Here is a 24782-nt window from a genome sequence, read left to right as displayed (position 1 = left end):
TATATATATATATGAGTTTATGTCCTCTACAGCATTCACTTATTGCTATTTCTTCAAGTTGCTTGTTCTGCTAAGTGAATGTGATCGGACCTTTCCCCCTCTATGCTAAACTCAACCTAGTCTATTCACAAATTCTTCATGTGCGTTCTATTTGAAACTCGTTCAAAATCTTCACTGTGTCCTTGTCAGCTGAAGAAATTGCGAACGGAACTTTAAACTTATCTTATCTGAATTTTCGGCTTTTGCCGCTCAAACCGCTCTGCTTCCACGATATAGTATCCTATTCACCCACGATCGCACACGATCGTCACCTCTCAGTACGTGTGTGACACATGTCATGCGAATGAGAAGGGCCAGGGGCACGTTCGTCCAATTTCCTTAGGCGAGTAGTTTTTCACTTCGGCTATAAATACCCCTCTCCTTTCCTCACTTCGTTTTTACTCCGCTCGACCTCACTCCCTCGCTCGAGCTCTCAAACCCTAGCGCCGCCGCTACTTCCATCGTCGCCGGTGAGAAAGAGCTTCACTGCCTCGACCTCGTCGCCGCCGTACTCATGCCGGCCGCGGATTTCTTCACTCCGCCGCCGCCGTAGCTGTCGTCCTCAGCCAAGTTAGGGCATGGAAGATCTGAACCGATGAGCTTAAAATCAACACTTCACAGTTCGTCATGTTCTTCGTCAAGGGTAATTAAAAGTTACTTTTACCGCCCTTGTTGATTCTGATGTTTTCTTCAAATATTCAAAAGGTGTTTATTTCTCAACTTTTCACACACTAAACACCTTTGCATATCATCTGCTCTTGATTTGTTTCTCTAAGCAACATTTTTCTTCAAGATTCCTCAATTGTGTGGATTTTCAAATCTGTATAACTCTGGAACCTAAGTCAAATAACGCTTAGTGAAATTCCTCAAGACTCATCCAGTCAAATTCCTCAAACTTGTTCTTTTTGCAAAAACTTCTGAGAACGCATATGACCTCTCCAAATTCTTCGCACCTATACTCTGTTCACAGGTACACATGTCCGCAGATGAATCTCTAGGTTCTCATCAACTTAACTCATTTGCAGCGTTCCTTGAAGAAAAGTTGCATACCTCTTCAGAGAACTCAATAGTTCAAAACACTCAGCTGAAGAAAATGGCAGATGGCAAGAAACCTCAGAAGGGAGGCAAGAGACTGGAGGTCAACACTATGTTTGAAATCCCTGAGGATATCTATGATGAATATTGCACACCTGATGAGGCCAAACATGGCAAGAAGACCAAAAATCATCGCAAGGTGCGCATACAGAAGATAGAGAGGAGATGGGCACGGGAATGGAGGGAATATCGCTATGTCACTCCAAAATATATGAACAAATTTGCTTTTCACCCTCCTTGGCCAAGACCTCCATTGGCACCTGGCCAAGAAGCCGATCCCACTAGCCTCAAGCGCGGTGAGGACTATCCTGATGAATGGGCCAAGTGTCAAGCTAAGTTGGCCAGAGTAGCAAAAGAAGTAGTGAGGAAATTCAATGAAGACTCTGCTGCTGCTGCCACTGCTGAGGCCTCTGCTAGCAGGCCGAAGAAGGCCATGCCTAATAAGCCCGCACACAAGCCCAGTGCTCCTTCTTCTTCAATGCCCTCACAGCCAAGCTCCTCTGCAATGCCCTCATGGCCAACTTCTGCTAAGCCCTCACAGCCAATTCCTCAAGCCGCACCATCTCCTTCAAAATCCTCAGCTCCTCCTTCCAAGTCCTCAGCACCTGCGCATCTCGCCTCATGCCAAAGGACAACAGGCATCTCTATTGCCTCAGGAGCCTCTGCAAGTTCATCAGCTCCTCTGCACTCTTCAACTGGCCCCACTCTGCTGAAGACCAAGGCCATTGTAGGACGAGGCACTAGACCAAGTCCTCAAAAGAAGCATGTCACCTTCCAAGTACCGTCCGATGACGACGAAGCTGATGATGAAGAACTCGCTGAAATCATTAGAGATAGGCAACACAGGGCCGCTAGATCCAAAGGTAGTAATGTGCCATTGATGCTGGACCCAAAGTTGATCCTCGACTTCACTAACTTATGGCACAAGGACCCCAACACACCTCTGCCTGAGCTAAACCTCACTCCTGGTCAAAGTCATGTGCTGACTCACTTCATTGACGAAGAAAAATGGAAATATGAACATGCGAGATAGGTGAAGAAAGCGCAGTACAAGAAAGAGCGCTTTTTGAAGCAAAACTTCTTGAAGCTTTCACATGAAGAACTTGTAGCTCTGCAAGCATAGATCAAGAAACTAAGTGATGAATTTGATCATTACTATGCTGACTGGCTTGGAGCCAAAGTCAGATTTGTAAAGATAACTGAAAAGTTCACTACCAATGTTGCTGCCCCTACGCAACAAGAAATTCCTCAGGCTGAAGCATCTGCTCAGCCTACTGAAGAAAATGCCAGCACCGTTGATGATACTCAGGTTGATGAAGAAAATGCTAGTACTAGGGCTGATGACTGCAGTCCAGCCGCTGATGAAACTGCCAGGGCAACCACTAGTGTTGCGCCTGAAGAAATTTCCAGGCCAGCTGAAGCTTCAACCGCTGTGCCTAAAGAAATTGCTTATACCAGGGCAACTGCATCAGTTGTGCCTGAAGAAATGGAACCAATTTCCTCTGCTCCTCCTGCACCCGCACCAAGTCCAATTCTTCCTTCTACATCAGAAGCGAAGAAGACCAAGGCTGCGGAGCGTGCAACTGTGAAGAAAAGGAAAGCATCAACTTCATCAGACTCTTCAGCTCCAAAGAAGATGAAGAAATTGACCAGCTCGTTTGAAAATCCAATTGATGTTGTTCCAGTCGCAAGCATGCCGTCAAAGGAACTCGTTCCTATTGATGAAGAATACGTGATCCCAAGCGGATCCGATGAAGACATTCCTTCTGCTGCTTCCTCAGAGCAGTTGGATAAAGAAATTGAAGTGGATGCAATCCCTTCAACCCCAGTTGTTTCATCGCCCATGCCTCAGTTTACTACTAACGAGGCCGACGTTGAAGAAATGAGTGGAGAAGATGAGGATGTGGACATTGGGTGCACAACGCCAGTTCTGAATGATGACTTTTGGGAAAGTCGGCACCCCAATTCTCCGTTGTTCACTCCTCTACAACAAATTCCTCAGTCCCCAGTGACTACTGAAGTTCAAATGGGTTCTGAAGAACCACACCCCACTCCGTCCATCCCTGAAGAGATTCTAGCCACTAGCGTTGATGACATTGCTGCTGAAGAATTGAAGTCCCAGTCTGCCACTGAAGAAGAAACTGAAATTCCTCAGCCTGTGGAACCTGAGATCACGATTCCTGAGGTTGTGATGCAATTGACTGACACTCCTCGCCCCAAGCCAAAGGATCCTTTCTCAAATAAGCAAAAATTCAAGGCTGATGACTTCTTCCACGAGCATGTTTTCTTCATAGACTACAACCCCTATGACTCTGCTCGCCTTAGAAGGAAGCGCTTCTGGACTTCTAGCCAAGCAAACTTCTATTCTTTGCTGCTTTTCAACAAAGACAAATTCTTCGATGATGAGCTAGGCCTCGTGCCAGTCCTCAGTGTTCTTCATGATGCTAGGCTCCTCAACTTTTGCATGGATATTGTTGATTGGAGTGAAGAGCTAATTCTTCAGTTCTATGCGACGCTGCACATCACAGGAGAAGCTAAAGATGTGAACACTTGGGTATTGGACTGTATGACAAAGAACACACATTTCAAAGCACCGGCCTCTGAATTACTTCATGCCCTGCGTGTCAGTCCTCCCCTTGAAGGCGCTCGTTGCATCTATCATGAACCTGAACTTACTGCTCACTACATGCAAGTGTTGATGAAGCCGTTGAAGCTCGGTCAAGCTCCCAGGACTAAATTCCTCGTGAAGGAATTGTTGTTTGTGCCTAGAACTGTGTATCGCATTCTGACGAACACATTGAGTCCAATCAAAGGCCACGATTCAAATGATGAAGAAGTTGTTGGCATCATGAAGAATCTGCTATTCAATATCATACATGGCATTCCTATCAACTACCATGATTTCTTCATGAGGACTCTGGCAAATGTTGCTCTCTCTCCATTTGAGTTGAAGCCTTATGCTCCTTGGATTATGAGATTCCTCAGAACTAGGTCTTCACTCGACTACAAGGCTGATTTTCAGAATCATGTCAGTTACTTGCCCCCCATTGAAGTCCTCAAGCAGACATTTTCCTCATCTGCTGAAAAGGGCAAGGCTACTGTAATTACTGATGAAGGCATTCGTCCATTGGATGGTCTGTTCCGCAAAGCTACATCCTACTCCACCAATGATGACTTTGCCACTCATGACTCTGCCGCAAATGCTTCAAAGCAAAATCCTCAAGGCACAACTCCAAGGGTGATGACTGATCATGAGCTTCTCCTCAGTCTTCACCAGAAGGTCGATTGTAACCACAAATGGGTTAAGTGTCAGTTTGGTTCAATTCTTCACAACATGACTGCCACACACAATGCAGTGAAGAAAAACCATTACTACCTCCATGAAGTCTTCGGTCGCACCTCGGCTATTTTGTCACATCTGTATGGTGAAGATGATCTGAAGCAAATGGGTTTCAAGTAGGACTTTGAATGGTCTCAGCCGCCACTTGCGAAGAAATTCAAGAAGACTAAAGTTCCTTCCTTGGTAGCCAGCTCATATTCTTCATCACGCGCTACAGATGAACATGAAGACTTGGACGACACTGCGGCAGGCCCTACTTCAACAACCGACCCCAACAATACTGGCGCTCCTTCATCGACTTAGTGATGATATTCTTCAGGGGCGTTAGTCCTCATTTTTTGTCCCTTTTGGTCATTCGATGACAAAGGGGGAGAAATTTGAGTTAGTCTTCAAGCGGGTCTACTTATATGGGCGTTTGTTTTCTTCTAAGTTACAACTCTCATTCTTTTGAAGACTTTGCTAGATCGAGTTGTAAACTTAAACCTGATGGTGGTCTGATACTTTTGTTGTGTTCTTCTGCATGCTTATTCCTCATATATGTTAATGCACGCATGCTGAATTACATCAGTCACCATATTTCATCATGCATTTCAAATTCTTCATATTATATGTTAAATGCGTGTATGGATTACAAGATATAGGGGGAGATCTCCATGATTCTACTCTTCAAGTGTGCATTGCTTCAAAAGCTAATTCCTCACTATGCACATCTTCAGGGGGAGTTCTTCTATATCTTGCAATCAAATTCCTCAATATCAGTATTTACACTTCATATGTTTATCCCCGTTGAAAACTTAACCTATATTGTCATCAATCACCAAAAAGGGGGACATTGTAAGTGCATCTAGTGCCCCTTAGTGATTTTGGTGTATTGAAGACTTATAGGTTAAGGGACTGATGCGTTTATGAGTATACATAGGTCTATAAGTCTATGAGGAGTTTGATATTTACAGAGAAAGTCGACCCCTAAAAATGAAGTTCTTCGACTGAAGAGTTTGGATTTCTGAAGACTTTCTCAAGACTTTCTGAAGACTTTGCAAGTGAAGAAATTGGTGTGATCCCGAAGACTTGGTATTCATTCGAGGAACATGAAGCGTGAAGACTTTTGTTTTCGTAGTTTCTTTTTCTCTTTCTTGAGTCATAGGAAACACCGTACTGTTAAAGGGGTCGAGGAAATACTAAGGAAAAATTTCTAAGTGATGCTCAACTCAAAATCCTACACCTACCAATCCCTTCGAGTGAAGCCATTGGAAATCTCATACAGTTCAGTCAAATTTCTTCAGTGACAAAGAAGAAGCTCTTCTGGTCTCTAAGGAATTTGTTCTGACTGAGGAGTTAGGAACTCGCCAGTGTGAATTGCCTACAAGTGAGGAACATGATAGCCCTGAGGAATTTGTTAGTCAAATTTCCGACCGTTGCTGTGCTACGCGCCAGCTGTCCCAAAATATCCTTCCACCTGACGGTCATATCATTGAAGGGCATTTATGTCTTATCATGTCAGGCTGCTCCCTAGGCTATAAATAGCCGCCCCTACAACCACTAGCTGGTTGGCTGCTCCGAGAGAAAATGACACTTGTCATTTGAGAGCATCCCATCCTCCGAGGACTTTGAGCGAAAATCATCAAGTGAGGAAAACCCAAACCCAAACACCTTCAAACCCAAAGTGATTGAGCATCATTGAAGAGATTGATCCAGCATGGATCCGACGCTTGTTACCTTTGAAGACTATGCATCTTCCAGACGGTTAGGCGTCATGGTCTAGAGCATCCAAGAGGAAATTGTGGATCGCCGAGTGACCCAGTCTATGAATGTTTGTAAGTCACCTGAAGACTTACCACGAGTGATTTGGCGAGGTCTGTGTGACCTTAGCTCAAGGGGAATACGGTGAGGACTAAGTGTCCTGAGCTGTGGTTTCACGACTGGGTGTCCGGGACTGTGTGTCCTCAGGTTTAAATACCTAGCCGCCCTAACCAGACGTACAACTATCACAACAGTTGGAACTGGTCTACCAAATCATTGTCTTCACCGAGCTAACTGGTTCCATTTCCTCAACCCTTCCATTTCCTCATTTCTGTGTTATGTTCTTGTTCATATCTGTTTGAAGACTTTGACTGAAGACTTTCTCTATTTCCTCAGCTCAATTTCTTCAGTCAGTTTGTCTTCATTCTGTTTATCCTGTGTTTACGCTTTCTGTACTCTGTTCTTGTTTTCATTTCATCATGAAGACCATGCTCATGTTCTGTTATGTTTACTTCGGAGTACTTATTCCGCTGCAAGTTGTTCTTCTCTTAAGAATTTCCTCACCCTGAAATTCCTCAGTGAAGAATTCGTAAAAATCGCCTATTCACGCCCCTCTAGTCGACTTAACGCACTTTCAATTTTTTAGAAATGTGAGAATTGGAGTTTTGTTAGAAACATCAGACTTCTTCATTATTTTGAATTGAACTTATTGTTTTTACTCTTTATTAATCAAAAAATCTGAGTTTTTAAATAAAATATCAAACTGCTATGCTTTTTCCAATTGAACTTCTTCATTAGTTTGAATTGAACTTATTGGTTTTATTCTTTAGTAACCAAAACAATCCAAGTTTCCAAATATAATATCAAATTGCTCCATTTTAAAAAAATTGATTTATTTCTTTTAGTAATGGAAAAAATTGTAGGTTTCTAATAAACATTGAACCGCTCATCTATTTTTAATTTGAACTTGTGGTTTTCTCTATATATTAGAAATATCCATCGAAATCCATGGGAATTGTTTGAACTTTTTTGTTTGTCATTTTCTTTGACCTCTCCATTTTATTAATTTTGAACTTTCAGAGTTAACAAGTCCATTTATACAAGAAGTTCTCGACGATATGTTCCCGACCGACTCAAGTTTTATGCATTCTTATATATACAAAGAAAAGGAAAGGAAAATAGAAAAAATGTTGTGTTCTTATGAACACCACTAACACTTTTTGAGAGCATAGTATTCCACTGTAAGTTTTTGCATAATTTTGCCGCAAAAGATGGTGTTTTTTGTTGTTGTTGTTGTTGTTTGCGAAAATGGCGTTTTTTGTTGTTGTCAACATAAGTAGCATAACTTGAATTTTTTTCTGATGGAATTATACTAATAGAACTGCTGCAAGTTTTCTTGTTGAACTACTACTCAACGATGGCACAACATGATTTCTTCTGTGCTCCCGTGTATACACACAACACGCGAAGCATCAACCTTCAAATATATGAACTTTTATCATTGGTATTTCAGAACCTTTTTTGCGTTCTATGTATAAGGACTTTTGTGTTCTATCATCGGCCACACATGTCTCTATCTCTCTTAATGAAACACAAGGGTTGAAACACAAAAGAGAGTATGAACTAGCATAAATATTTATGAAAAGTCCATCGTGATCTAACAACATGCAAAAAATTCTCTAAAGTTTTTCTTCCCGTGTTATGTCTGAACTACAATTCCAAACTCACACCAAAAAGAAGAGAACAAGACAACAGAATCCATGGAAAGGCTGAGGTGCAGAAGAACACAAAAATGGTTACATCGTGTACATGGCTCTCCTCGAGGCTGCTGGGGTGTACATGGCGCTGAGTAAATAAAAAATCCTAGGTTTTTAATATACTTTGAAATTCTATGTTATCCTAGATTTTTTAATATACATCAAACCACTTCGTTATTTTAGTTTCAACTTCTATTTTTTGAAGTAAATGCTTTTTAAACTTTTTTAGTTATATCCTTTCATTTTAATTTTAATTTCTTCATTTTATTCTTTCATAACAAGAAAAAAATCTGAGTTTTTTTAAAAAACTTCAAACTTCTCTGTTATTTTAATTTGAACTTATTAGTTTTATGTGTAGAAAAAAATATGGTTTCTAAATAAGCATCAAAAAAATTTCTTAAAATTGAAATTCATCCTTTTATAAAAGACGGAAAGAATTTGAGTTTTTCGTATACATAGAACTACTCCATTATTTAATTTGAACTTCTTGATTTTATATAGCAAGCAAAATTTAAGTTATTTTTAAAATATGAAACCACTCTATTTTTGTATTTTGGACTTCTTGCATGTAAATGAATAATGAACTTCTTGCGCAAGCAATTTTGATTTGAGCTTGAAGGAGCACGTGAACTTCTTGGAGCAAACCTTTTAGGATTTGGTGTTGGTCACACTCATCTGCGATGAAGTCAGTGAGACCGGCATTAGCAACATATTGTGTGAACTCCTGAAGAATTACAGCCTCTTCCAGGAACGGGGTGTGCGGCCATTCGCACGGCCGTACCTCCGCCAACCTCCTAGGGTGGAGATCACTGTCAGAAGACTCCCCAATAACACCCTTGTAGTTCTTCCTAGAGCCAAACTTCTTGAAGATATTCATGTCCACATACAAATTTCCTGAAAAAATTTGGGTGACAAAAATTTGTCAACAAAACTTTATAAGATTGATAGCAGTTACTCATATGGGTACATAGAGGCCAAAACAAGCATTCAAACTACTTAGAACACTAAGAATTCAACATGCAAGCACATCTATAGCAGCACCAAGAGTAGCTAATTATTCAAAATATAAACCACTAAAACAAAAACTAATTGGACAAATGGTGGAGTCACATACCAAGCAACAATCCCCCGAAACAGTTTGGGAAACAGAGCTTCGAGCAAAGAGATCGAAATCCGCGGGTTTGAGAGCAAGAACACGGGAGAGAGAGAGAGCATTGGATTTTTTCTAGAGGTAGGTGATGATGTGGTATAAAGAGATAAGTGAGAGGGCCCACCTGGGGACCACAACCCACCAGGGCGCGCCTAGGGGTGCTAGCGTGCCTAGGTGGGTTGTGCCCACCTGGTGCACCTCCCTCTGATGTTTATTGCACCAAAAATTCTCAAATATTTAGAAAAAGCGTATTAAATTTTCAGGGCATTCTGAGAACTTTTATTTTTGGGTCATTTTTTTATTGCACAGGAAATTCAGAAAACAAACAAAACATGGCATTTTATTTTATTTAACTAATAAAAACAGAGAATAAAAAGTAGGGACAGAAGGTAGTGCTTACTAAATTCATCAACTTCATACTGTTCAAAATGATTCATTAATAAGGTTGATCAAGTCTTATTAACAACCACTTTCGATTAGCATGAAACCGAAGAACTTTCGTAAATCACTAAGTTACCTCAATGGGGATATGCATTTCCCCAACAATAAGCATTTCATATTTCTTTTTGACAGTAGTGGTTGTCGGAGATTTTTCAATAACATTAATACCATTCACTTGGAATTGTTTCTTCGAAAAGTGCACCATATGCTCATTACCAATGATATGAAAAGTGACCTTGCTTTTATTGCAATCAATAACAGCCCTGCAGTATTCAAGAAGGTTCTACCAAGGATAATCGACATGTTGTCTTCCTCGGGCATCTCAAGTATAACAAAGTCAGTCAAAATAGTAACTTTAGCAACAACAACGGACACATCCTCACAGATACCGATAGGTGTGGCAGTTGATTTATCAGCCATTTGCAAAGATATTTCAGTAGGTGTGAGTTTATTCAAGTCAAGTCTTTTATATAAAGAGAAAGGCATAACACTAACACCAGCTCCTAAATCACGCAAAGCAGTTTTCACATAATTCTTTTTGATAGAGCGAGGTATAGTTGGTATTCCCGGATCTCCCAGTTTTTTAGGTACTCCATCCTTAAAAGTGTAATTAGCAAGCATAGTGGAGATTTCAGCTTCCGATATTTTTCTCTTATTTGTGATGATGTCTTTCATATACTTTGCATAAGAGGCATTTTAAGGATATCTGTCAAGCGAGTACACAAAAATACTGGCCTCAACATTTCAGCAAAGCGTTCAAATTCTTCATCATCATTCTTTTTAGTGGACTTAGGTGGAAAAGGCATAGGTTTTTGAACCCACTGTTCTCTTTCTTTACTGTGTTTTCTAGCAACAAAGTCTCTTTTATCATATCTTTTATTTTTAGGTTGTGGGTTATCAAGATCAACATGTGGTTCTATCTCAACATCATTATCTGGTTCTTTATCATTTGGTTGAGTGCCTTCATGAACCTCATCATTATCTTTTTCATGATCACTAGGTGAGTGTTCATTACCAGATTGAGTTTCAGCATCTGAGATAGAAACTTCATTATCATTATCAAGAGGTTTTTCTATTTCAGGTTCACTAGAAGTGTGCAAAGTCCTATCATTTTTCTTCTTCTTTTTCTTTTTAGAAGGACTAGGTGCACTAGTGTTATTTCTTTGTGAATCTTGTTCAATTCTTTTTGGGTGTCTCTCAGGATAAAGTGGTTCCTGAGTCATTTTACCTCCTCTAGTTGCAACTCTAACAGCAAAGTCATGCATATTATTATTCATTTCATCAAGCAACTCTCTTTGAGATTTAGCAACTTGTTCTAACTGAGTTTGAACCATAGAAGCATGCTTTCCAACACCTCTAACATCATTTGATATTCTAAATAACAAGTCACTCAAGTGAGCAATCATATCAGAATTGTATTTCAATTGTTTCATAACATTTGCATTGAAGTGATCTTGTTTTCTAATGTAGTTTTCAAACTCATAAAGGCATTGACTAGGATGCATATTGTGAGGATTGTCATTATCATTGGATTTCATAAGAGAATTTACCTCTACCACCTTAGGCAGTGGTGGTGTATTAAGCCCATGTATTTCTTCAATAGGAGGTAAAATTTTAACATCCTCAGCTTTAATACCTTTTTCCTTCATAGATTTCTTTGCCTCTTGCATATCTTCAGGACTGAGATATAATATACCCCTCTTCTTTGGAGTGGGTTTATGCGGTGGTTCAGGAATAGTCCAATCATCATAATATTTCAATATGTTATTCAATAATTCTTCGGCTTGCCCAACAGTTCGTTCCCTCAAAACACAACCAGCACAACTATCTAGGAAATCTCTAGAAGCATCAGTTAGTCCATTATATAAGATACCAAGTATTTCATTTTTCTTAAGAGGATGATTAGCAAAGCATTAAGTAATTGGCAAAGCCTCCCCCAAGCTTGTGGAAGACTCTCTTCTTTAATTTGAACAAAGTTAAATATTTCCTGCATGGCAGCTTGTTTCTTATGAGCAGGAAAATATTTTTCAGAGAAGTAATAAATCATATAGTGGGGACTACGCACACAACCAGGAGTAAGAGTATGGTACCAAGCTTTAGCATCACCCTTCAATGAGAAATGAAATAATATAGGAATAAATTAGTAGTGAGTTTTCTCATCATGAGTAAAAATGGTGGCTATGTCATTCAACTTAGTAAGATGTGCCATAACAATTTCAGTTTCATAAATATGGAAAGCATCAGATTCAACCAAAGTAATTAACTCTGGGTTGACAGAGAATTCATAATCCTTATCATCAATAAAGATAGGTGAAGTAGCAAACTTAGGATCACATTTCATTCTAGCATTCAGAGATTTTTCTTTATACTTGCATAATAATTTTTCTAGATCATCTATATCTCTGCAAGCAAGAATATCTCTAGTTGTCTCCTCACTCATAACATAACCTTCCGACACCTTACACAATTCATATCTAGGAGGGCTAGTTCTAGTAGGTGTTTCAGGAGTTTCAGTTTCAAGCTCATCATCAGATTCAACAACATCATGTTGTATAACTCTAGCAATCTGTTTATCAAGAAATTCACCAAGTGGCACATCATCATTAAGCAAGGTACTAGCATCATCATAAGCATTATCCATAGTAGAAGTAGCATCATCAATAACTTGCGACATGTCAGAATTAATAGCATGATTCTCAAAAAAAGAATTAATAGCATGTGGTGGTGTTGCAAGTTTACTTATAACAGAAGGTCAATCTAAAGCAGAACTGGATGGCAGTTCCTTACCTCCCCTCGTCTTTGAGGGAAATATCTTAGTCTTAGCATCCTTTAGATTCTTCATAGTGATAATATGATAATAATCCCTAGTGACTCAACAAATATAGCTATGCTCCCCGGCAACGGCGCCGGAAAAAGGTCTTGATAACCCACAAGTATAGGGGATCGCAACAGTTTTCGAGGGTAGAGTATTCAACCCAAATTTATAGATTCGACACAAGGGGAGCCAAAGAATATTTGAAGGTATTAGCAGTTGAGCTGTCAATTCAACCACACCTGGAGATTAATTATCTGCAGCAAAGTGATTAGTAGCAAAGTAGTATGATAGTTTTGATAATAGTAGCAGAAGTAACGGTGACGATAACAGTGATAGCAGTTTTGTAGCAAGTGTAACAATGATGATAGCAGTAGTAACTTAGCAGAAACAATATAAGATAAATTTGTAGGCATTGGATCGGTGACTTTTTGGATGATATTCATCATGTGATAGTTATAACCTAGGGCGATACAGCACTAGCTCCAGTTCATCGATATAATGTAGGCATGTATTCCGTAAATAGTCAAACGTGCTTTATTAAGAGTACTTGCATGACATCTTTTGTCCTACCCTCCCGTGGTAGCGGGGTCCATATTGGAAACTAAGGGATAGTAAGGCCTCCTTTTAATAGAGAACCGGAACAAAGCATTAACACACGTGAATACATGAACTCCTCAAACTACGGTAATCACCGGAAGAAGTCCCGGTTATTGTCACTCCAGGGTTACCGGATCATAACACGTAGTAGGTGACTATAACTTGCAAGATCGGATCTAGAACATGGATATAATGGTGATAACATAAACGGTTCAGATCTGAAATCATGGCACCCGGGCCCAAAGTGACAAGCATTAAGCATGGCAAAGTCATAGCAACATCTATCTAAGAACATAGTGGATACTAGGGATCAAGCCCTAACAAAACTAACTCGATTACATGATGAATCTCATCCAACTCCTCAACGACCGGCGAGCCTACGAAGGAATTACTCACTCCCGATGGGGAGCATCATGGAATTGGCGATGGAGAAGGGTTGGTGATGACGAAGAATGAATATCCCCCTCTCCAGAGCCCCAAACGGACTCTAGATCTGCCCTCCCGAGGAAGAATAGGACTTGGCGGCGGCTTCGTCTCGTGTATCGTGATAATTCTTTTTTACCTTGATTTTTTCTCCGAAAATAGGATTTTATAGCGTCAGTTTCAGCGTCTGCGGGGCCACTAGGTGGGGACAACCCACCTTGGCGCACCAGGAGAGGGGCGCGCCCTGGTGGGTTGTGCCCACCCAGGGGCCCCTCTCCGGTAGGTCTTGGCTCCAGAAATTCTTATATATTATATAAAAATTCCTTGCAAAGTTTCGTTCCATGCCTAGAACTTTTATTTCTACACAAAAACAACACCATGGTAGTTCTACTAAAAACAACGTCAGTTCGGGGTTAGTTTCATTCAAATCATGCAAATTAGAGTCCAAAACAAGAGGAAAAGCGTTAGGAAAAGTAGATACGTTGGAGACGTATCACTGGCCCACCAGAAAACCCTCCACCTCCCGCACATTTTCGGTTAGCGCGCTTCAAAGCGTCAGCACCCGCATTCATGCCCGGCTAGAGCGGACGCGACCGCTCACTGGCGCCGGCATTGAAGCGGTGCATCGGCCGAGAGAGCATCGCTCACACCGCTTCCCAATGAAGGTGGCTGCCTCGCGTTCAAATGACATGATGGCCGGTCATCCGTCCGTCTACTACCCCTATTGATGGCACACGGTTGCTGAGGCGTCTCCTTTGGCACCACCCGCCCGTCCATCTGTCGTCCATCGGTGCTATATAAACCATTGCCTCGGCCATAGCCAAAGTTATTCCTCTCTGCACCACTCCCCGCCATGGATCCCTCCACCGCCAAAGCTCTCTGAGACGGGCTGACGTCGTAGCAGAAGAATGCCATGGCCGCCATTGCTGCTGACTAGTAGGATGGCAGGAAGCCAAAGGACGCCTCCAACAACGACGTGCAAATGAAGGACGCCTTCAACGACAAGCCAGCGACACCCTCCTCTTCCTCCGTAGCACCCTCCTCCTCCGCTCCACCCTCACATAGACCATGGGTTAGTACACAAAGCGTAATGGACAATGCTTACCATACCATGGGGTCACTTGATCCCTTTCGGTACATCTTCTACGCTTTGCGTGTTGATCAACTTGATTCACACTTTGACTTAGTCTTGATCAACCTTGTATCATGTCTTCTACATGACCAATCTTTGGATAATTCCTTGAATAGCACCTTGGTCATCTCATAAACTCCTTGAAACCAACACATGGACTTCAAGAAATGCCTATGGAAAAATCCTTCAAATATAACTCAAGGCAGCCATTAGTCCATAGATATTGTCATCAATTACCAAAACCATACATGGGGGCAACGCATGTTCTTTCAGTCTTGTATCACTGTACTTACATTAACAGCTACTCCCCCCATCCCATAATATAAGAGCATTCGTACACTACAATCTTATATTATGGGAAGGAGGGAGTGGTTCATTGTGTAGCATTATGTTGCATCTTATCTGCCTCGCCCATCATTTACTAAAAAATATCAGATCTGTATTTAATCTTACCAAAAAGTTGAATACACAGACAATGCTGGTGTAGAAGTGTAGCCCATTGCTCTTGTCAGTACATTTTGTCCTGTAACGCTTGTACTTAATTACATTGATAGGTAGTTGATTATGTAGCATCAATCTGCATCTTATCTTCATTATCCTTTATCCCTTCTAGTATTATCATATCTACAATTAGTCTCTACAAAATGTAGAGTATAGGAAATGCTTATGAAGAAGATTCCATGATGAAATTCTTGAGTTATACTTCCCTTGACATGGAGAAGGGCATTATAGAGACGGCGTTAACTGTTAATGTAAGTCAGTCCTTCTAAAGCCTTTATCCTCAACTGCTGTTTAATTTGCTCATACTCCCTATCGTTTACTACTGTTTAGTTTGATGTTTCTATCAAAATGCATGTTCGCAACAATCGTAGGTTCCAAGTTTTAGTCGTAAAACCAAATTCCTTATTCATACCATGCACATTATTCAATACAAATCCAATGATTTTCTTTAGCCCTGCATGTATGCTTGTTTTGTTGATCGATAATCCAGTGTTTGGTGATGCAGCCCACATTTGCACCTCGTCATTTCCTGCTTTTCTTACTGATCTGGTTGATGATATGAACAACATGCCATGCACATTAACCAAAAGAGATACAATGATGGTATTTTGCCCTGCATCTATGCTTGTTTTGTTGATATGTAATCCAGTAGTGTGGTGCAGCTCCCTGCATTATGAACAATGCCACATTATGCTATTGACATTTTGAACTGTCTCTTTATTTTCTAATATGAAATTGGATGGAATTGATAGCATGGTTACCATCTTTGTTTATATATGTGCAAAACTGTCATCTGTATGCTTGCTTCAGGGTGCTATGCCTGATGGCATGCACAAGTCTGGTGAAGGTTGTGAGACAAACCCAACATATACTGGGGCAAAGAAGGCAAAACATCTTGAAGATAGCGAGAGAACCCCAAAGTCATGTCTTGATGCAGTGTTCAAGTTACTCGAGACTAGCAGTCACACAAGCTCATAGAATTCGCTGCCTGAATCAGTTCGGCTTCTTCAGTCCCAACTTCAAGCACAAAGGCATTCTGCAACTCAACTTCAACTTGAAATCCAATCTCTAAGGAAGATCGCAGAGAACTCCAATGAAAACCTCATTGCTAAACAACTACAGCTGGAAGATATGACCAACATGCTAGGCCGGTCTCACTCCCTTTCCTAGCTTCTTGCTGATGTCGCTTGAACTACGCCAGTATTTCCCCAAAGAGGAAGGGATGATGTAGCACAACTACAGTAGGTATTTCCCTCAGTTACGAAACCAAGGTATCAATCCAGTAGGAGAACCAAGCAACACTATGTAAACGGTACCTGCACACAAAGAACAAATACTTGCAACCCGACGCTTATGAGGGGTTGTCAATCCCTCTACGGGTAACGGCACCAGAAATTGTCAAGTTGACGGGACAAAAATTGTGGTAGATTGAATAAATAGATCTCGATAAAACACGAAATAAAAGATGCAAATAAAAAGTGCAGCAAGGTATTTTTGGGTTTTTGGAATAATAGATCTGAAAAAAGCAAATAAAAGTAAATATCAAAGCAAATATGATAAAGAATAGACCCTGGTGCCATAGATTTCACTAGTGGCTTCTCTTAAGAAATAGCACACGGTGGGCAAACAAATTACTGTTGGGCAACTAATAGAAAATCAATAGTTATGACAAGGGAAAACTTTGTTTTTGCCACTCTAGTTTTTGCCAACTTCACTTATGCCACCCTAGAATTCAACATCTCACTTCTGCCACTCTTAGATTTTGACAATATATCACAAATTCCATTCCGTTACACATCCGTGAGTTGACCGTTTACTCTAGCCAGTTGACCAAGAAAGGACCTGTCAGTTTTTGCAAAAATGACATTAGTTACCCTTACTGACTTCTGGGGCCGCTTTGCAAGTGACCCATACACAAAACTCTACACACACAAAACTGTACACACACATGAACCACACCCGCCCCGATTCCAATCCCCATCCAGAGAATGACCTAGCCGCATCCATCCATGCCGCCGCGTCCGCATGCCCCGGCGCGCCGCCGCCGCATCCACACCCCGCCGTCCGACGCCGCATCCACTCCGTGATGCCCTGAGCTTGCCTCGCCGACACAACCCGCATCCATGGTCTCCCCTCCGAGGGGACCTGCTCTAGAATCGCCGACGCTTCACGCATCTGCGGCCTCCCCTCCGCGGCTCCCTTCATCAGCCTCCCTCCCCGACGCAGTCCACATCGGCGACCCCCCTTCCCCCCCTTCAGCGTCTCACATGGGATGGAGGGAGTCGCGCCGCCGGCCATGGCGGCAGGGGCCTCCCTCCTCGACGCGCTCCACATCGGTGACCTCCCTCCCCCCCCCTTCAGCGGCTCACACGGGATGGAGGGAGTGGCGTCGCCGGCCATGGTGGCAGGGGCCTCCCTCCCCGACGAGGTCCACATCGGCGACCTCCCTTCCTCCCCCTTCAGCGGCTCACATGGGATGGAGGGAGTCGCGCCGCCGGCCATGGCGGCAGGGGCGGCCCAGAGGACCTCAAACCTACTGGTTCCTCTCCCTGATGGGCAAGTGTTCAATTCCTCAAATACCTGATGTGTAGCATTTGATCCATTAGAAGTAATTTTGTTGTTGTGCTCCTGTTACTCATTGGAGTTTGATCTATTGTACACATGCCCTGGTTTGTCTATTGTACACATGCCCTGGTTCATTAGTGCATAGTTAGACCAATTAGGGATTCGTGAGTGAAGCAACTAGTTTAATAATTCCTATGAGATGCAAGAAGATAGTTCATTTGTTTTTTATGGAAGTTGCTAGTAGGGGATATTGCAAGCAGAGTTCCTCTAAAATATATTGCAAGATGCTAGTCTGGTCATGGCATTGGTACATATATGTCATACATACATGCTGATTGCTTAGTGTAGCACTAGATAATGGAACAATGCGGAAAAAAGATTATTTTGATCAGTTTTTTCCATGTCATATATGTTGATGGCTTAGCTAGCTAGCCTAATTCCACACTTTTTTGATGTCCAATTTGTGTCAATGTAGGTCAGAGCTGCCACCTTATAAGCTGATTGTGACATAGGGGGCACGTTCTTACAAGAATTACAAGGGCGACCAGTGCATGGTGTCTTCTTGGATCTGGGACATACGTGTAGAGAGGCAGACCAGTTATGATCAACTTATGGGGCTGATGGAGAGTAAATATCCATGGGGACATGATGAGGGTGTTGTGTTTTCAAAGTGGAATAGTAGCAACCAATATTTTGTGCTAGTTCGCAATGATGAAGATGTGGTCAGCATGTATGATGAGAATGAGGAAGACAAGATTATTAAGATACTTGTTCAGTTCTGCAAGAATGGTGAGGAGGAGAAGTTTGCTCAGAGTTTGCTTCAACCAATCCGACCTTCTCCAGGAAAGGAAGTGCCCAAGCTCATAGTGGAAGATTTAACTCAGAAATCTGAATATGAGTATGAGATACCCGAGGAGAACTTGACAAGGCAAGAAAAATCTAAAGAGGGCTATGAAGGAGAGGATCACGTTGGAATAGATGAGGAGGACCAGTACCTTGATGGCGACGAGCAGGAAAATGGAGGTGAGCAAGCCAAAGATGGTGACCATAAGGCAACCGAAGATGTTTCCCAAGATGTCGAGGAGGATAGTGTTGAGCATGAAGAGGATAGTGATGATCATGACGAGGATAGTGATGGAGGGGCTGTTAGTGATGAGGATAGTGATGGGGGCATAGTGTACAATATTCCAGAAATTAGTTATGACAAGGATGATCCACCTATGACAAAAGGGGCATTATTTCCCTCTATTGAAGAGTTCAGAGTTGCACTTGCTACACATGCTATTTTCAACGAGTTCAGTTACAAAATTGATAAAAGTGATCAAAAGAGGGTGAGAGTTTCTTGTTCTTATGAACCACCGGAAGGGAGAAACCCATGCAATTGGAGGGTGAATGGTTCTACCTTATATGATGACAAAACAGTAATGGTGAAGAATGAACCCAAGATGCACACATGCCCCAGCACGCAAAGATATGGCAAAGTAAAGGTTGCTAAGAGGAAGTGGATTGCTGCTAGAGTGACTGATTGGTTGAAGGGTGATCCAAGTATGATTAGCATTGCTTTGAAGAAACGGTTGCTCGAGAAATACCATGTCGATATCGATTATCAGAGAGTGCTTGCAGGTAGGCGCATAGCCTTGGACCAGATATTTGGCAAGTGGGAGGACAGTTTTGAGTGCTTGCACAACTGGCAGGCTGAGGTGCTTAGGAAGTCCCCAACAAGTATTGTAGTGATAAATCACAAAGAGATCGAAGGGCATCAACGCTTCACAAGGGCATTTGTGTGTTCTAGAGCTTGCATTGATGGATTTCTGTTAGGATGTAGACCTTACTTGAGTGTTGATGCCACTGCCTTGAATGGGAAATGGAAAGGACAGCTTGCGGTTGCTTGTGGTGTTGATGGACACAATTGGTTGTATCCAGTGGCTTATGCTGTATTTGATTCAGAGACTAAAGAGAACTGGGATTGGTTCATGGAGAATCTCAAATCAGCTATTGGCACACCAGAAGGCTTAGTCATATGCACAGATGCATGCAAAGGGTTGGAAACAGCAGTGCATACTGTATTCCCAACTGCTGAACATAGGGAATGCTTTAGACACATGATAATGAACTTCAGAAAGAAATTCCATGGCAAGGTTTTTGAAGAAAATCTATGGCCAGCGGCATACACATATTCTCCTGCCAAGCACAAGCATCACATGGACAAAATTATGGAAGCCAATCCGGAAGCTATCGCATACCTTGATGAGTGGCATTCTAATTTGTGGAGCAGAAGTAAGTTCTCTACAACATGCAAATGTGACTATGTCATGAACAACATAGCTGAGTCATTCAATTCGATGATTAAGAAATTGAAGGGGTTTCCTGTTCTTGAATTATTGGACTCTTTGAGAGAATGGCTAATGGTCAGATTTGAAATAAGAGCTAAAATAGCGAGAAGATTTGTACGTGGACTTCTAAAAATTCTGCCAAGGATCACCAACATGATGAACAATAGATCAAGGGGGATAGTGTTAGTTGGGATCTCTAGAAGTGATGACTTGAAAGCGGAGGTTACTATAAAGATCCATGGCTATAATTGGAAGCACTGTGTAGATTTGGAGAAGTGGGAATGTACTTGTAGACGTTGGCAAGTAACTGGACAACCTTGCCTACATGCCATTGCATTCATCACAAGTATTAGAGGAGGTCGAGGGATAGATGACTATGTGCATGAGTACTACTCTGTGAAATCATTCAGTGATGCATATGCGAAAAATGTGCCCACCATGACCAATAAGAAGCAATGGCCAATGGTCGATGTTGGGTTCAAATTGCACCCTCCCGTGTTGAAAAAGGCTACTGGTAGACCTAGGACACAAAGGATAAAGTCAGCCTTTGAGAGCATATCGAAGAGAAGACACAAGTGCAAAGAATGCAAAGAATTTGGGCATATGCTGAAGACATGTCCAATACTTCATCCTGAACGCAAGCGAAACGGGTAATTGCTAGCAAAGAATTATATATATGCATGTGAACCTGTTGTTCAGATTTTTGGTGGTCCATATGCTTGTGAACCTTACTGAGTTAAATCTGCTGATCTAGAATAGTACATATACATGTGAACCTGCTATACAAATCCATCATGTAGTCTAAATGCAATGAAATGTATAGTCTTAACTTAATTCTCTATCTGAAAACTGCTAGGAAACGAAAAAATGTTGAGCCTCAAGACATAGAAGACATAGAATCCAATGCCATAGATGCTGAAACTCTCGGCACCAGCAGGTAAACATTCTTGTTTTGCTTCAAATAGTCCATAGTGGTCTAATTTTTCCTATTGCAAATCTGCATTTCAACACTCTTGTTTTCATTCATTCTCAGTTCTAAAAAGCCGAGAAAAGGAGGTGGTAAAAGGGCAAAGCCTAGCCCAGATTCTGAAGCATCTAAGAAGACTTCTGCTACACATGATAGTCCAGCAAAGAACACAAGAAGCAAATAGTGTCCTCCATCGAAGAGCATAAGAAGCAGAAAGAAGTTGTGAACCTTCCTGTGCAACTACATGTTATTGTGGAGCACTATGCATATGGAACCTTGCTGTGTAGTTGTGTAGCTGATGCAATTGTAGGTTATTTTGTGGAGCACCATGCATATCTGAGCCTTGTTGTGTAGATGCAACTACATGCTATTTTGTGGAGCACCATGCCTTGCTGTGTACTATGTTCAGCTTGTCATGTGGTTAGACCTTGCTGTACTTTGCTCAACTTGTGTGGAGCTTGCCTTTTGGGTGGTCAATATGCATGCGAACCTTGCTGTTTAAATTAGATGATGGATTTGTACTCCTATGAAGTAATTTGTTAGTATTGATAATGGCCTAACCTCTTTACTATGCTACTGGTCATGATGTAATTATTGCGCTTACTTCTGATCAAATAGTGTATTTATGTGTAATTATGTGCATTGTTATATTTTTAAATAGGTCATGCCAAAATTTGTAACACATCAGCTTAGTGTATTTAGATGCTCTCATGGCAAAAGTAATATTTGGCAAAAATAGGAGTGGCAAAAGCAAAACAAAAAACCGAGGGCAATATGGTCTTTTTCCTGCTCTGTTTGGTCAAAATGTCCATTGACCTAACAGAATGGCATTTGTGATACATTGTCAAAATCTAAGTGTGGCAGAAGTGAGATGCTGAATTCTAGAGTGGCATAAGTGAAGTTGGCAAAAACTAGAGTGGCAAAAACAAAGTTTTCCCTTATGACAATATCCAAGGAAATGATCAATATATAGGCATCACGTTCAAGATTACTAGACCGACTCCTGCCTACATCTACTACTATTACTCCACACATTGTCGGTGTACTAGAGTAGGGGTACCCTTGTACCCCGAACTTGTGCACGGGCAGTCGCAGCGTCCCGCGGCAAGGCCTGCCAGTTCGCCGCCAAGATTCCTTGTGGTCCCTCTGAAGACCATTCAAGAACAAAGTACCCGAGACGAGACCCCGGCAAGAGGAGCTTGCCGGGAAGAAGGCAAGACCCCGGCAAGAGGAGCTTGCCGGGAAGGCCATCAGAAGCGTCCCAAGACCCCGGCAAGAGGCGCTTGCCGGGAAGGCCGTCCGAAGCATTCCAAGGAACTTGCCGCGGCGCGCTACGCGCCCCGACAAGGCCCGGCGAGCGACAAGCTCCCGGAAGCGACAAGTCGACGGCCGCGGCAAGGCGCTTGCCGCGGCAAGCCCCCACTCCACGCCCGCGCTCCAGCACATCCACCCACGTGTCGCTCCGGGGCCCCTCCCGAGCGCACGTGGCAGGAGGCTGTGCAGCTAGAGGCGTGCGGTGGCACGCAGGCGCTGATAAGACAACTACCGTGGCAAGACGGTGGCGTCCCTAGCGGTCCCTTTCGGTGCTGTCTAGGCGACACAGACGGGCATTTAATGCCCTTGTCCCCTGCCGTCAGGTTTAGGTATGATAACACTGTAGCAGCTAGCTGTGCCTACTACAGCACCTAGTTGTGCCTACCCACGGCATCCTTTCCATTTTTGCCCTTGGCCCCCGTTGCTCTATGTCGGTAACCCCTTGAGTATAAAAGGAGGCCCGTGTGTAACGTAGAGGGGGTCGGCCACCTCGAGAGCCCTCGTGAGACTCAGCAATTCCACACACTCACGCTCGCTCCCGAGCTAGAAATCAATACCAATCCACAAAGCAGGAGTAGGGTTTTACGCATCCTTGCGGCCCGAACCTGGGTAAATCGCTCGCGTGCTTCGCCTTGGTTTACTCCTCGCTCGACCAACCGCCTGTTTGCTTCGCCTTGATCTGCTCTTTGCGCAACCTCCGCCCCCCGCCGAACCAAAAGGGACCCGGTCCGCCGGTCCCATAGGTGCCCGTGGATCAGAAACCCCGGCATCTCTGACTCACAGCTTGTCGTCCGCCAAGTAAACAAGAATTATCAGAGTCCGTTGATGGAAGCTTATGTCGACGAAGTGAGAAAGCTAGAAGAGCGCTTTGACGGCCTGCAAATGGAGCACGTTCCGAGAACTCAGAACGTCATTGCTGATGGCCTGTCAAAGTGCGCCGCACTTAAGTTACCTGTGGAACCAGGGACCTTTGTGCTCAAGCTGACTCAACCGTCCATAACACCATCAACTGGACAAAGCAAGAAGAGGAAGTTGATTCCTGGTGACTACCTGCCGGCAGAGCTTCCCGAAGCCGCCGCCAAGAAGGTCCCCAAGATCAACACCGAAGGCGTTGGTGAGCCAGATGCTCCGGCAAGCCCTAGGGTTTGTTCCGTTGAAGCTGAAGCTCCCGGCAAGCTTGTCGCGGGATATCACGCTCCGGCAGAGACACAGATTCTCGCCGTCGAAGCAGATATTCCCGCAGCAACCTCCAAGATCAACGCCAAGAGCGCCGGTGAGCCAGATGCTCCGGCAAGCCCTAGGGTTTGTTCCGTTGAAGCTGAAGCTCCAGGCAAGCTTGTCGCGGAACGTCAAGCTCCGGCAGAGACACAGCTTCTCGCCGTAGAAGCGGACGTTCCCGCAGCAGCAGAGTTGCCTTTAGTCCCTGTTGTCGAGCTACAGGCTCCAACATGGGCGCATCAGATTGTCCGTTTCCTTCAGACGGGAGAACTTCCCGAAGAGCAAGAAGAAGCCGAAAGAGTAGCCCGGCAGTCAAGTATGTACCAGTTCGTCGACAAGACGCTGTACAGAAGAAGGCTCAACGGAGTGAAATTGAGGTGCATTCCCCGGGAAGACGGACAGAAGCTGTTGGCAGAGATACACGGAGGCATATGTGGTCACCACATTGGCGCAAGAGCACTCGTCGGCAAAGCATTCCGGCAAGGTTTCTTCTGGCCAACAGCCCTCCAGGATGCAACTGCACAAGTAACCAAGTGTGAAGCGTGCCAGTTCCATTCCAAGCAGATACACCAGCCAGCTCAAGCTCTCCAGACGATCCCTTTATCCTGGCCATTTTCGGTCTGGGGGCTCGACATCCTCGGCCCCTTCCCCTGAGCTGTCGGGGGCTTTGAGTACTTGTACGTCGCAATCGACAAGTTCACAAAGTGGCCGGAAGTGGAACCAGTGAGGAAGGTGACCGCACAATCAGCCGTCAAGTTCTTCAGGTCGATTGTTTGCCGCTTTGGGATCCCTAACCGGATAATCACCGACAACGGCACACAGTTCACGAGCCACGCCTTCATGCAGTACATCCAAGATCTCGGCGCCAAAGTCTGATTCACCTCTGTTGCTCACCCAAGGAGCAACGGTCAAGCGGAGAGGGCAAACGCCGAGGTGCTGCGCGGGCTCAAGACCAGAACTTTCGACAGGCTGCACAAGTGTGGAAGAAACTGGATCGAGGAGCTACCGGTGGTTCTTTGGTCGATCAGAACGACGCCAAATCGAGCCACTGGACAGACACCCTTTGCTCTAGTCTATGGAGCAGAGGCAGTTACCCCCACGGAACTCGTATACGGGTCACCTCGAGTGCTCGCTTATGATGAGCTTGAGTAAGAGCGGCTGCGGCAAGAGGACGCGCTGCTCCTTGAGGAAGATCGTCTCCAGGCTGCTGTGCGAGCTGCTCGCTACCAGCAAGCTCTGCGCCGCTACCACAGCCGCAGAGTCAATGCCAGGAGTCTCGAGGAAGGCGACCTTGTTCTTCGACGCGCTCAGTCCGCCAAGAATTCCAACAAGTTGACGCCGAAGTGGGAAGGCCC

The 24782-nt window shown here is 43.4% G+C and overlaps 1 pseudogene; it reads left to right on the top strand.

Moving 5' to 3' along the window:
- Positions 1–19142: 19142 nt before the first annotated feature.
- Positions 19143–21121, top strand: LOC125516414 (uncharacterized; annotated as a pseudogene).
- The last annotated feature ends 3661 nt before the right edge of the window (positions 21122–24782 follow it).

Source organism: Triticum urartu, chromosome 1A (genome assembly GCF_056163025.1).
Source record: "Triticum urartu cultivar PI428250 chromosome 1A, HENAU_Tu73, whole genome shotgun sequence".
Classification (NCBI taxonomy): domain Eukaryota; kingdom Viridiplantae; phylum Streptophyta; class Magnoliopsida; order Poales; family Poaceae; genus Triticum; species Triticum urartu.
This window is presented reverse-complemented; position numbering and strand designations above follow the sequence as displayed.